General features: G+C 52.2%; 1 protein-coding gene across 4 annotated transcripts in view; it reads right to left on the reverse strand.

Moving 5' to 3' along the window:
• The window catches only part of LOC112259967 (adhesion G protein-coupled receptor L3), a 342,605-nt gene that overhangs the window by 128,210 nt on the left and 200,223 nt on the right, over positions 1 to 14,172 (reverse strand). The window lies entirely within an intron of this gene.

Consider the following 14,172-nt stretch of genomic DNA (forward strand, 5'->3'; position numbering starts at 1 on the left):
ACTCAGAAGTACAAGATGGAGAGGGGGGCAGGGGTAGGTTGACCTCAGTTCTCCCCACTGGAAGCCGGAGGTAGGGGGAGCGGGGGAATCAATCAAATTGTGCACCTCTAACATTGTACAGTACTAATGCGATTTTAAAATCAGTCACACTATGAAATGCTACCAAATGAACCACAATTCATTCATAATACTGTGAAGATATAGTTTGACAGACATATTGTTGCATTTTTTCTCGTTTGCGCGAAATCGTTAAGAATAATATAAAACCAGTCTGCACACCACCAAGGTGAATTGGTTTAGTCTTGACTCTTGGTTGACAGTGTTGGAGGATGGGTAATGTAGTCTTGACTCTTGGTTGACAGTGTTGGAGGATGGGTAATGTAGTCTTGACTCTTGGTCGACAGTGTTGGAGGATGGGTAATGTAGTCTTGACTCTTGGTCAACGGTGTTGGGGGATGGGTAATGTAGTCTTGACTCTTGGTCGACAGTGTCGGGGGATGGGTAATGTAGTCTTGGCTCTTGGTCGACAGTGGGGATGGGTAATGTAGTCTTGGGATGGGTCGGGGGAATGTAGTCTTGACTCTTGGTCAACAGTGTCGGGGGATGGGTAATGTAGTCTTGACTCTTGGTCAACAGTGTGGTCAACAGGGGGATGGGTAATGTAGTCTTGACTCTTGGTCAACAGTGTTGGGGGATGGGTAATGTAGTCTTGACTCTTGGTCAACAGTGTTGGGGGATGGGTAATGTAGTCTTGACTCTTGGTCAACAGTGTTGGGGGATGGGTAATGTAGTCTTGACTCTTGGTCAACAGTGTTGGGGGATGGGTAATGTAGTCTTGACGCTTGGTCAACAGTGTTGGGGGATGGGTAATGTAGTCTTGACTCTTGGTCAACAGTGTTGGGGGATGGGTAATGTAGTCTTGACTCTTGGTCAACAGTGTTGGGGGATGGGTAATGTATTGATGATCAAGTGCCAAATCAACACACATTTGTTTATTTTTGCCTTTGTTAGTTCTTTTTGATATTTCTGAGTCTTATTTTTGTATACAGTTTTATATTTATATAGTTTTAAATGTTATGATTATTTATTTGTGTTTTTCCAAATGTCTGAGTTGTTCCAAATGCGCTGAGGGGGGTTCTGCCCAGGGACCCATATAAGCTAGAACCGCCACTGCATACAGTATCCACAGCTCTTTCATCATCTTATGCCGCTTTCATACATCAACCAAACAGAAACAAATGCATCACCGTTCAGCATGATAAGACGATGCACCTCCATGATTCCAACCCACCACAAAAGGGAAACAACACACCATTCCAAAAATACATTCCCAGAATCCCATGCAAATCACTTGTGCCCATAGTCACATGGCATGGCGTGCTGAGCCAAGACCCAGCTGTGGGCATGGACATGGCTCCCCTGCTCCATTGCCATAGCAGCTTGCGTGCCTGTGGGGGAGGTGGAGACACAGGTGGTATCAAGCCTCTATGGAGGGAATCTTACTAAACATCCCCTCTCCTGTGGCGTTAACCCCTTCATGAGTGGTCTGGTCAGGGAAAGACCATAACCTGTGGATTTCACCTCCATACCTATGCCTTTTCTAATTGTCTCTCGGTTCGCTGCAGTGAGGTCCAGGTGAGGTTGACTAGTGGAGATACTGTATGAGCTACATCAACGGTGTTGAGCAACAGCTGTAGCCAAGGCATTTCATGGAAGGTCACAGTCCTGTAAGTTCAATAGCAAATCAACTGAATCCCTTCTAGAATGATAGCTAACCCATAATATATACTCCGATCACTTTGAGGAACATGTTTCTTGCCTAATCCTTAATGAAATGAGACATGCAATCTATCTAAAAAAAATGTTTTAAAGTAACATCCGAAACCAAACAGTACACGTCAATCCATCTATCGACCAATCTATAGTGCGGCAAGTCAATCATTCACTCCTGATCCGTCTGTTTATCTGGTGCTGTTTGCCTCAGACACAATCTACTTTATCTATCAGTTTACTGCATCCATCTCCTGTGTCTGTCTCTCAATCTCTCTCTCCTCCTTGCTCGCCTGTTTGGAGGTCAGCCCATTCCGCACCAAAGGATACTGAACTGGTACTCCCGGAGAAGGAAAGGTTCATTAGCGAGAGAGACAGAGACAGACAGAGACAGACAGAGAGGCAAGAGAGACAGAGAGCGAGACAGCGAGCGAGAGAGACAGCGAGCGAGAGAGACAGCGAGCGAGAGAGACAGCGAGCGAGAGAGACAGCGAGCGAGAGAGACAGCGAGCGAGCGAGACAGCGAGCGAGACAGGCAGAGCGCGAGAGAGAGACAGGCAGAGCGCGAGAGAGAAACAGGCAGAGCGAGAGAGAGAAACAGGCAGAGCGCGAGAGAGAGACAGGCAGAGCGCGAGAGAGAGACAGGCAGAGCGCGAGAGAGACAGAGACAGACAGAGACAGACAGAGAGGCAAGAGAGACAGAGAGCAGACAGCGAGCGAGAGAGACAGGCAGAGCGAGAGAGAGACAGGCAGAGACAGCGAGAGAGAGACAGGCAGAGACAGAGAGAGAGACAGGCAGAGCGAGACAGAGAGAGACAGGCAGAGCGAGAGAGAGACAGGCAGAGCGCGAGAGAGAAACAGGCAGAGCGCGAGAGAGAAACAGGCAGAGCGCGAGAGAGAGACAGGCAGAGCGCGAGAGAGAGACAGGCAGAGCGCGAGAGAGAGACAGGCAGAGCGCGAGAGAGAGACAGGCAGAGCGAGAGAGAGACAGGCAGGAGAGCGAGAGAGAGACAGGCAGAGCGCGAGAGAGAGACAGGCAGAGCGCGAGAGAGAGACAGGCAGAGCGCGAGAGAGAGACAGGCAGAGCGCGAGAGAGAGACAGGCAGAGCGCGAGAGAGAGACAGGCAGAGCGCGAGAGAGAGCGAGCGAGCGACAGACAGAGAGAGCGAGCGAGAGACAGAGAGAGCGAGCGACAGAGCGAGCGACAGAGACAGAGCGAGAGACAGAGACAGAGCGAGAGACAGAGACATAGCGAGAGACAGAGAGCGAGAGACAGAGAGAGCGAGAGACAGAGAGAGCGAGAGAGACAGAGAGAGCGAGAGACAGAGAGCGAGAGAGAGAGAGCGAGAGAGACAGAGAGCGAGAGAGAGAGAGCGAGAGAGACAGAGAGCGAGAGAGACAGAGAGCGAGAGAGAGAGAGAGCGAGAGGGACAGAGAGCGAGAGAGACAGAGAGACAGAGCGAGACAGAGCGAGACAGAGCGAGACAGAGAGAAACTGGGGCTGACTTCACAAACCTGTTCTACTAACACACTGAAGCCTCAGGAACAGAACATCCAATCAATCAGAATAAACCAAATTACAACACAGTCAAAACAAAACTACATTACCTATTGGGGGAAAAAGCACAAGCACAAAGCAAAACACAGTGCTATCTGGGCCCTAAATCGACAGTACACCGTGACTACTTGACCATGATTACTGATCCAAACCTTAAAAAAAAAAAAAAAAAACATGACAAAGTACAGGCTCAGTGAGCACAGCCTTGCCATTGAGAAGGGTCGACACAGGAAAACTCTCGTGGTGGACCTTGCGAGACAGAAACAACATCAAATTCTACATACCAATTAGGATCCAGCTAAAAGTACTTGAATCAGTTATAGAATCCATTGCCCTTTATGGTTTTGAGATCTGGGGTCCGCTCACCAACCAAGAATTCACAAAATGGGACAAACACCAAATTGAGAGACTGCATGCAGAAATATCCTCTGTGTACAATGTAAAACATGAAATAAAACACGAGGAGCAGAATTAGTCTGATACCTGCTAATTATCAAAATCCAGAAAAGAGACGTTAAATTATACAACAACCTAAAAGGAAGTGATTCCCAAACCTTCCAAAACAAAGCCATCACCTAGAGAAAGATGAACCTGGAGAAGAGTCCCCTAAGCAAGCTGGTCCTGGGGCTCTGTTCACAAACACAAACAGACCCCACAGAGCTCCAGGAAAGCAACACAATTAGACCCAGCCAAATCATGAGAAAACAAAGAGAGAATTACTGAGCAAACTAGAATGCTATTTGGCCCTAAACAGAGAGTACACAGTGGCAGAATACCTGACTACTGTGACTGACCCACAATTATTAGAGACACATATTTCCCTCAGATTACACAGACCCACAATTAGAAAAACAAATCCAATGTTGATAAACTCCCATATCTACTGGGTGAAATACCAGTGTGTCATCACAGCAGCAAGATGTGTGACCTGTTGCCACAAGAAAATGGCAACCAGTGGAGAACATTGAAATATAAGCTATATTTATGTTTATTTATTTTCCCTTTTGTACTTAAACCTTACAACACTGTATATAGACATAATATGACATTTGAAATGTCTTTATTCTTTTGGACGTTTACTGTTATTTTTCTTTGTTGTTTATTTCACTTTTATTATTTATTTCACTTGCTTTGGCAATGTAAAAATGTTTCCCATGTCAATAGAGAGAGCGAGACAGCAGACAGAGCGAAACAGCAGACAGAGCGAGACAGCAGACAGAGCGAGACAGCAGACAGAGCGCGAGAGAGCGAGACAGCAGACAGAGCGTGACAGCAGACAGAGCGAGACAGCAGACAGAGCGAGACAGCAGACAGAGCGAGACAGCAGACAGAGCGAGACAGCAGACAGAGCGAGACAGCAGACAGAGAGAGACAGCAGACAGAGAGAGACAGCAGACAGAGAGAAACAGCAGACAGAGAGAGACAGCAGACAGAGAGAGACAGCAGACAGAGAGAGACAGCAGACAGAGAGACAGCAGACAGAGCGCAACAGCAGACAGAGAGAGACAGCAGACAGAGAGAGACAGCAGACAGAGCGCGACAGCAGAAAGGGCGCGACAGCAGACAGGGCGCGACAGCAGACAGGGCGCGACAGCAGACAGGGCGTGACAGCAGACAGGGCGAGACAGCAGACAGGGCGCGACAGCAGGCAGGGCGCGACAGCAGACAGAGCGAGACAGCAGACAGAGCGTGACAGCAGACAGAGCGTGACAGCAGACAGAGAGAGACAGCAGACAGAGTGAGACAGCAGACAGAGCGCGAGAGAGCGTGACAGCAGACAGAGAGTGACAGCAGACAGAGCGTGACAGCAGACAGAGCAGACAGCAGACAGAGCGAGACAGCAGACAGAGAGAAACAGCAGACAGAGCGAGACAGCAGACAGAGCGAGACAGCAGACAGAGAGAGACAGCAGACAGAGCGAGACAGCAGACAGAGAGAAACAGCAGACAGAGAGAGACAGCAGACAGAGAGAGACAGCAGACAGAGAGAGACAGCAGACAGAGCGAAACAGCAGACAGAGCGAGACAGCAGACAGAGTGAGACAGCAGACAGAGCGAGACAGCAGACAGAGCGAGACAGCAGACAGAGCGCGAGAGAGCGAGACAGCAGACAGAGCGTGACAGCAGACAGAGCGAGACAGCAGACAGATCGAGACAGCAGACAGGGCGAGACAGCAGACAGATCGAGACAGCAGACAGAGCGAGACAGCAGACAGAGCGAGACAGCAGACAGAGAGAGACAGCAGACAGAGCGAGACAGCAGACAGAGCGAGACAGCAGACAGAGCGAGACAGCAGACAGAGAGACAGCAGACAGAGAGACAGCAGACAGAGAGAGACAGCAGACAGAGCGAGACAGCAGACAGAGCGAGACAGCAGACAGAGCGAGACAGCAGACAGAGAGAAACAGCAGACAGAGAGAAACAGCAGACAGAGAGAGACAGCAGACAGAGAGAGACAGCAGACAGAGAGAGACAGCAGACAGAGCGAGACAGCAGACAGAGCGAGACAGCAGACAGAGCGAGACAGCAGACAGAGCGAGACAGCAGACAGAGAGAAACAGCAGACAGAGAGAAACAGCAGACAGAGAGAGAGACAGCAGACAGAGAGAGACAGCAGATAGAGAGAAACAGCAGACAGAGTGAGACAGCAGACAGAGCGAGACAGCAGACAGAGCGAGACAGCAGACAGAGCGAGACAGCAGACAGAGCGCGAGAGAGCGAGACAGCAGACAGAGCGTGACAGCAGACAGAGCGAGACAGCAGACAGATCAGAAACAGCAGACAGAGCGAGACAGCAGACAGAGCGAGACAGCAGAAAGAGTGAGACAGCAGACAGAGAGAGACAGCAGACAGAGCGAGACAGCAGACAGAGAGAGACAGCAGACAGAGCGTGACAGCAGACAGAGCGTGACAGCAGACAGAGCGAGACAGCAGACAGAGCGAGACAGCAGACAGAGCGAGACAGCAGACAGAGAGAAACAGCAGACAGAGAGAAACAGCAGACAGAGGAGACAGCAGACAGAGAGAGACAGCAGACAGAGCGAAACAGCAGACAGAGCGAGACAGCAGACAGAGCGAGACAGCTGACAGAGCGAGACAGCAGACAGAGCGAGACAGCGAGACAGCAGACAGAGCGTGACAGCAGACAGAGCGAGACAGCAGACAGATCGAGACAGCAGACAGAGCGAGACAGCAGAAAGAGTGAGACAGCAGACAGAGAGAGACAGCAGACAGAGCGAGACAGCAGACAGAGAGAGACAGCAGACAGAGAGAGACAGCAGACAGAGAGAGACAGCAGACAGAGAGAAACAGCAGACAGAGAGAGACAGCAGACAGAGAGAGACAGCAGACAGAGAGAGACAGCAGACAGAGAGAGACAGCAGACAGAGAGAGACAGCAGACAGAGCGCAACAGCAGACAGAGAGAGACAGCAGACAGAGCGCGACAGCAGAAAGGGCGAGACAGCAGACAGGGCGCGACAGCAGACAGGGCGAGACAGCAGACAGAGCGAGACAGCAGACAGAGAGAGACAGCAGACAGAGAGAAACAGCAGACAGAGAGAGACAGCAGACAGAGAGAGACAGCAGACAGAGAGAGACAGCAGACAGAGCGCAACAGCAGACAGAGAGAGACAGCAGACAGAGAGAGACAGCAGACAGAGCGCGACAGCAGAAAGGGCGCGACAGCAGACAGGGCGCGACAGCAGACAGGGCGAGACAGCAGACAGGGCGTGACAGCAGACAGGGCGAGACAGCAGACAGGGCGCGACAGCAGGCAGGGCGCGACAGCAGACAGAGCGAGACAGCAGACAGAGCGTGACAGCAGACAGAGCGTGACAGCAGACAGAGAGAGACAGCAGACAGAGTGAGACAGCAGACAGAGCGCGAGAGAGCGTGACAGCAGACAGAGAGTGACAGCAGACAGAGCGTGACAGCAGACAGAGCGAGACAGCAGACAGAGCGAGACAGCAGACAGAGAGAAACAGCAGACAGAGCGAGACAGCAGACAGAGCGAGACAGCAGACAGAGAGAGACAGCAGACAGGAGACAGCAGACAGAGAGCGAGACAGCAGACAGAGAGAGACAGCAGACAGAGAGAGACAGCAGACAGAGAGAGACAGCAGACAGAGAGAGACAGCAGACAGAGCGAAACAGCAGACAGAGCGAGACAGCAGACAGAGCGAGACAGCAGACAGAGCGAGACAGCAGACAGAGCGAGACAGACAGACGAGAGAGCGAGACAGCAGACAGAGCGTGACAGCAGACAGAGCGAGACAGCAGACAGATCGAGACAGCAGACAGGGCGAGACAGCAGACAGATCGAGACAGCAGACAGGGCGAGACAGCAGACAGGGCGAGACAGCAGACAGAGAGAGACAGCAGACAGAGCGAGACAGCAGACAGAGCGAGACAGCAGACAGAGAGAGACAGCAGACAGAGCGAGACAGCAGACAGAGCGAGACAGCAGACAGAGCGAGACAGCAGACAGAGAGACAGCAGACAGAGAGACAGCAGACAGAGAGAGACAGCAGACAGAGCGAGACAGCAGACAGAGCGAGACAGCAGACAGAGCGAGACAGCAGACAGAGAGAAACAGCAGACAGAGAGAAACAGCAGACAGAGAGAGACAGCAGACAGAGAGAGACAGCAGACAGAGAGAGACAGCAGACAGAGCGAGACAGCAGACAGAGCGAGACAGCAGACAGAGCGAGACAGCAGACAGAGCGAGACAGCAGACAGAGAGAAACAGCAGACAGAGAGAAACAGCAGACAGAGAGAGACAGCAGACAGAGAGAGACAGCAGATAGAGAGAAACAGCAGACAGAGTGAGACAGCAGACAGAGCGAGACAGCAGACAGAGCAGACAGCAGACAGAGCGAGACAGCAGACAGAGCGCGAGAGAGCGAGACAGCAGACAGAGCGTGACAGCAGACAGAGCGAGACAGCAGACAGATCGAAACAGCAGACAGAGCGAGACAGCAGACAGAGCGAGACAGCAGAAAGAGTGAGACAGCAGACAGAGAGAGACAGCAGACAGAGCGAGACAGCAGACAGAGAGAGACAGCAGACAGAGAGAGACAGCAGACAGAGAGAGACAGCAGACAGAGCGTGACAGCAGACAGAGCGAGACAGCAGACAGAGCGAGACAGCAGACAGAGCGAGACAGCAGACAGAGAGAAACAGCAGACAGAGAGAAACAGCAGACAGAGGAGACAGCAGACAGAGAGAGACAGCAGACAGAGCGAAACAGCAGACAGAGCGAGACAGCAGACAGAGCGAGACAGCAGACAGAGCGAGACAGCAGACAGAGCGAGACAGCGAGACAGCAGACAGAGCGTGACAGCAGACAGAGCGAGACAGCAGACAGATCGAGACAGCAGACAGAGCGAGACAGCAGAAAGAGTGAGACAGCAGACAGAGAGAGACAGCAGACAGAGCAGACAGCAGACAGAGAGAGACAGCAGACAGAGAGAGACAGCAGACAGAGAGAGACAGCAGACAGAGCAGCGACAGCAGACAGGGCGCGACAGCAGACAGGGCGAGACAGAGACAGGGCGAGACAGCAGACAGGGCGAGACAGCAGACAGGGCGAGACAGACAGACAGCAGCGACAGCAGACAGGGCGCGACAGCAGCAGGGCGAGACAGCAGACAGAGCGAGACAGCAGACAGAGCGAGACAGCAGACAGAGCGAGACAGCAGACAGAGCGTGACAGCAGACAGAGCGAGACAGCAGACAGAGCGAGACAGCAGACAGAGCGAGACAGCAGACAGAGAAAACAGCAGACAGAGAGAGACAGCAGACAGAGAGAGACAGCAGACAGAGAGAGACAGCAGACAGAGCGCAACAGCAGACAGAGAGAGACAGCAGACAGAGCGCGACAGCAGAAAGGGCGCGACAGCAGACAGGGAGAGACAGCAGACAAGGCGCGACAGCAGACAGGGCGTGACAGCAGACAGGGCGAGACAGCAGACAGGGCGAGACAGCAGACAGGGCGAGACAGCAGACAGAGCGAGACAGTAGACAGGGCGCGACAGCAGACAGGGCGCGACAGCAGACAGGGCACGACAGCAGACAGGGCAGACAGCAGACAGAGCAGACAGCAGACAGAGCGAGACAGCAGACAGGGCGCGACAGCAGACAGAGCGAGACAGCAGACAGAGCGAGACAGCAGACAGAGCGAGACAGCAGACAGAGCGAGACAGCAGACAGAGCGAGACAGCAGACAGAGAGAAACAGCAGACAGAGAGAGACAGCAGACAGAGAGAGACAGCAGACAGAGAGAGACAGCAGACAGAGCGCGACAGCAGACAGAGAGAGACAGCAGACAGAGCGCGACAGCAGAAAGGGCGCGACAGCAGACAGGGAGAGACAGCAGACAGAGCGAGACAGCAGACAGGGCGTGACAGCAGACAGAGCGAGACAGCAGACAGGCGAGACAGCAGACAGGCGAGACAGCAGACAGAGAGAAACAGCAGACAGAGAGACAGCAGACAGAGAGACAGCAGACAGAGAGAGACAGCAGACAGAGCACGACAGCAGACAGAGAGAGACAGCAGACAGAGCGACAGCAGAGGAGACAGCAGACAGAGCGAGACAGCAGACAGAGCGAGACAGCAGACAGAGCGAGACAGCAGACAGGGCGAGACAGCAGACAGAGCGAGACAGCAGACAGGGCGAGACAGCAGACAGGGCGAGACAGCAGACAGGCGAGACAGCAGACAGGGCGCGACAGCAGACAGGCAGCAGACAGCAGACAGAGCGAGACAGCAGACAGAGCGAGAGAGCGAGACAGCAGACAGAGCGTGACAGCAGACAGAGCGAGACAGCAGACAGAGCGAGACAGCAGACAGAGCGAGACAGCAGACAGAGCGAGACAGCAGACAGAGCGAGACAGCAGACAGAGCGAGACAGCAGACAGAGCGAGACAGCAGACAGAGCAGGACAGCGGACAGAGCGCAACAGCGGACAGAGCGCAACAGCGGGCAGAGCGCGACAGCAGACAGAGCGAGACAGCAGACAGAGCGAGACAGCAGACAGAGCGAGACAGCAGACAGAGCGAGACAGCAGACAGAGAGACAGCAGACAGAGAGAGACAGCAGACAAAGCGAGACAGCAGACAAAGCGAGACAGCGAGAGAGCGAGACAGCAGACAGAGCGCGATAGCCGACAGAGCACGACAGCAGACAGAGCGCGACAGCAGACAGAGCGAGAAAGCAGACAGAGCGCGACAGCAGACAGAGCGACAGCAGACAGAGCGCAACAGCAGACAGAGCGAGAGAGCGAGACAGCAGACAGAGTGAGACAGCAGACAGAGCACGAGAGAGCGAGACAGCAGACAGACGAGAGAGCGAGACAGCAGACAGAGCGCGAGAGAGCGAGACAGCAGACAGAGCGCGAGAGAGCGAGACAGCAGACAGAGCGCGAGAGAGCGAGACAGCAGACAGAGCGAGAGAGCGAGACAGCAGACAGAGCGCGAGAGAGCGAGACAGCAGACACAGCGTGACAGCAGACAGAGCGGGACAGCAGACAGAGCGGGACAGCAGACAGAGCGCGAAAGCAGACAGAGCGCACCAACTGACAGAGCGCGAGAGAGCGCGACAGACAGGGCGTGACAGACAGGGCGAGCAAGCCAGACAGAGCGAGCAAGCCAGACAGACAGAGAGAGCAAGCCAGACAGAGAGAGAGCAAGCCAGACAGACAGAGTGAACCAGACAGACAGAGCGAGCCAGACAGACAGACGGAGCGAACAAGCCAGACAGAGAGAGAGCAAGCCAGACAGACAGAGTGAACCAGACAGACAGAGCGAGCCAGACAGACAGACGGAGCGAACGAGCCAGACAGACAAACAGAGCGGTTGACCCAACCAAAGCGAGCGAGCCAGAAAGAGAGGGTGACCCAGACAGAGTGAGCGAGCCAGCCAGCCAGAGCGAGCCAGATAGAGCGAGCCAGCCATTCAGCCAGCCAGACAGAGCGAGCCAGACAGAGTGCGACAGAACGAGCATGAGAGAGCGTGACAGACCGAGCCAGCCAGACAGACAGACCGACCCATTCCAGACAGACAGTGAGCCAGACAGACAGATCGAGCCAGACAGACAGAGAACGAGTGAGCCAGCCAGAGCGACCCAGCCAGAGCGAGCTAGCGAGCCAGCCAGAGCGGCTGAGACGGACAGAGCTAGTCAGACAGACAGAGCGAGCGAGCGGGCCAGACAGAGCGGGCGAGCGAGCGGGCCAAACAGAGCGGGCGAGCGAGCTTGCCAGACAGAGCGGGCGAGCGAGCGGGCCAGACAGAGCGGGCGAGCGAGCGGGCCAGACAGAGCGGGCGAGCGAGCGGGCCAGACAGAGCGGGCGAGCGAGCGGGCCAGACAGAGCGGGCCAGACAGAGATGGCGAGCGAGCGGGCCAGACAGAGCTGGCGAGCGAGCGGGCCAGACAGAGCTGGCGAGCGAGCGGGCCAGACAGAGCTGGCGAGCGAGCGGGCCAGACAGAGCTTGCGAGCGAGCGGGCCAGACAGAGCTGGCGAGCGAGCGGGCCAGACAGAGCTGGCGAGCGAGCGGGCCAGACAGAGCGGGCCAGACAGAGGGAGCGAGCGAGACAGACAGAGCGAGCGAGCCAGACTTTGCGAGCCAGAGCTGGAGAGCAAGAGAGCAAGAGAGAGAGAGCAAGAGAGAGAGGGAGCAAGAGAGCGACAGAGAGTGACAGAGCAAGAGAGCGAGAGAGCGACAGAGCAAGAGAGCGAGAGAGCGACAGAGCAAGAGAGCGAGAGAGCAAGAGAGAGCGACAGAGCAAGAGAGAGCGACAGAGCAAGAGAGAGGGCGACAGAGCGAGAGAGAGAGCGTCAGAGTCGAGAGAGCGACAGAGAGAGAGACAGAGCGAGAGAGACAGAGCGAGAGAGACAGAGCGAGAGAGACAGAGCGAGAGAGACAGAGCGAGAGAGACAGAGCGAGAGAGACAGAGCGAGAGAGAGAGACGGTCAGAGCGAGAGAGAGAGAGTCAGAGCGAGAGAGAGAGAGAGAGAGAGAATCAGAGCAAGAGAGAGAGACCGAGAGAGAGTCAGAGCAAGAGAGAGAGAGAGTCAGAGCAAGAGCGAGAGAGAGTCAGAGCAAGAGAGTCAGAGCAAGAGAGAAAGAGACAGAGCAAGAGAGAGTCAGAGCAAGAGAGCAGAGAGAGAGGGCAGAGAGCGAGAGAGAGATCACAGCAGCATGATTTGTGACCTGTTGCCACAAGAAAAGGGCAACCAGTGAAGAACAAACACCATTGTAAGTAGAACCCATATTTATGTTTATTTATTTTCCCTTTTGTACTTTAACTATTTGCACATCGCTACAACACTGTATATAGCCATAATATGACATTTGAAATGGCTTTATTCTTTTGCAACTTCAGGGACTAATGTTTACAGCTCATTTTGTTTATTGTTTATTTCACTTGCTTTGGCAATGTTAACATATGTTTCCCATGCCAATAAAGCCCTTGAATTGAATTGAAATTGAGAGAGAGAGAGAGAGAGAGAGAGAGAGAGAGAGAGAGAGAGAGAGAGAGAGAGAGAGCAAGTGAGAGAGAAAGAGAGAGAGAGCAAGTGAGAGAGAAAGAGAGAGAGAGAGAGAGAGCGAGAGAGAGCGAGAGCGAAAGTTGGCAGAGCGTCGCTAGATAATTTTCTGCAGTGTGCCTCCCAAATGCATGTAAAAGCATTGTTTGATACACCGTCATTTAATAAGGCACGCACCTTACAAGTTTAGTTTTTGCTTAAGCGACAACAGGGAATGAATTACGTGTAGCCCCTATGCTTGTGGGAAGTGAATACTCTAGGGTCAGGCATTAGTGCAATCACATAACAGAACTCTGAGAACTCTTTTGATATTTCACCTCTGAGAACAGCAACCGGCTTCGATGTTATAGACTGGAGGCCTCATGGATATGCATTTCAGCTGAGATTCAGAGAAAAAAATTAATTAAAAAACATCAGGTAAAAGCTGAAATGTTAACTTGTGACATTTTGAACTAGGCTGTTGATGACCCGGCACAGATAATTATCTTAGCGTGCCAAAATTATAATTACTACTTTTAAAGAACGAATATCGTAGGGAATAAATGTAACTTTCGTTAAAAAAAAAAGAGTTATGGCAAATTTAATCAGAGCAGTCACATGGCCAGCTCGCAGTTGTAAATGAGAACTTGTTCTCAAGTGGCCTACCTGGATAATTAAAGGTGAAATATATATATATATATATATATATATATATATATTTTTTTTTTTAAATAAATCTCTGTCTTTACAAAGATGACTGGTACCGTACTGACACCGACTAAGAGCAGACTGAAAAGGCAAATAACTCTTAGTGCTATTCACAACTCTTGTCATAGAATTACATAGAAAATAATGTCATATCTAACAGAGCAGAAACTAGGGATAACAACTGCCCTGAAATACGATCCCCTTGAGAAAAAATAACCCAATCACGTGAAATCAAACTATTTTTGGGGTATTTTATTTTTTAAACGCAAACCCTTTTTTTTTCTTCCACTGACCCGAAAATAGTTGAAATGTCTTGTAAAACAACAACGTTACTGCAGTTATTACATTTTCCCCACAGCTTGGTGTGAGGCTGTCTACTTGATTTCTCTCTCATTTCAGGGGTTTAATTAAAAAGTAAGATGACACATTGAGGCATCATACTCCATAGCTAATTATCACCAACCCACACACTCTCGATGGTGCTAAAATACAACGTAAAACGATACATATACTTCCTCCTTATTTACTCTGCTCTTTACTCTCCAATTAAAAGAGCCCGCCAATTATAGTGTCAAACAATCTAGGAAAAAGTTTCAAGTTACTTGCAGG

This window comes from Oncorhynchus tshawytscha, linkage group LG10 (assembly GCF_018296145.1).
Source record: "Oncorhynchus tshawytscha isolate Ot180627B linkage group LG10, Otsh_v2.0, whole genome shotgun sequence".
Classification (NCBI taxonomy): domain Eukaryota; kingdom Metazoa; phylum Chordata; class Actinopteri; order Salmoniformes; family Salmonidae; genus Oncorhynchus; species Oncorhynchus tshawytscha.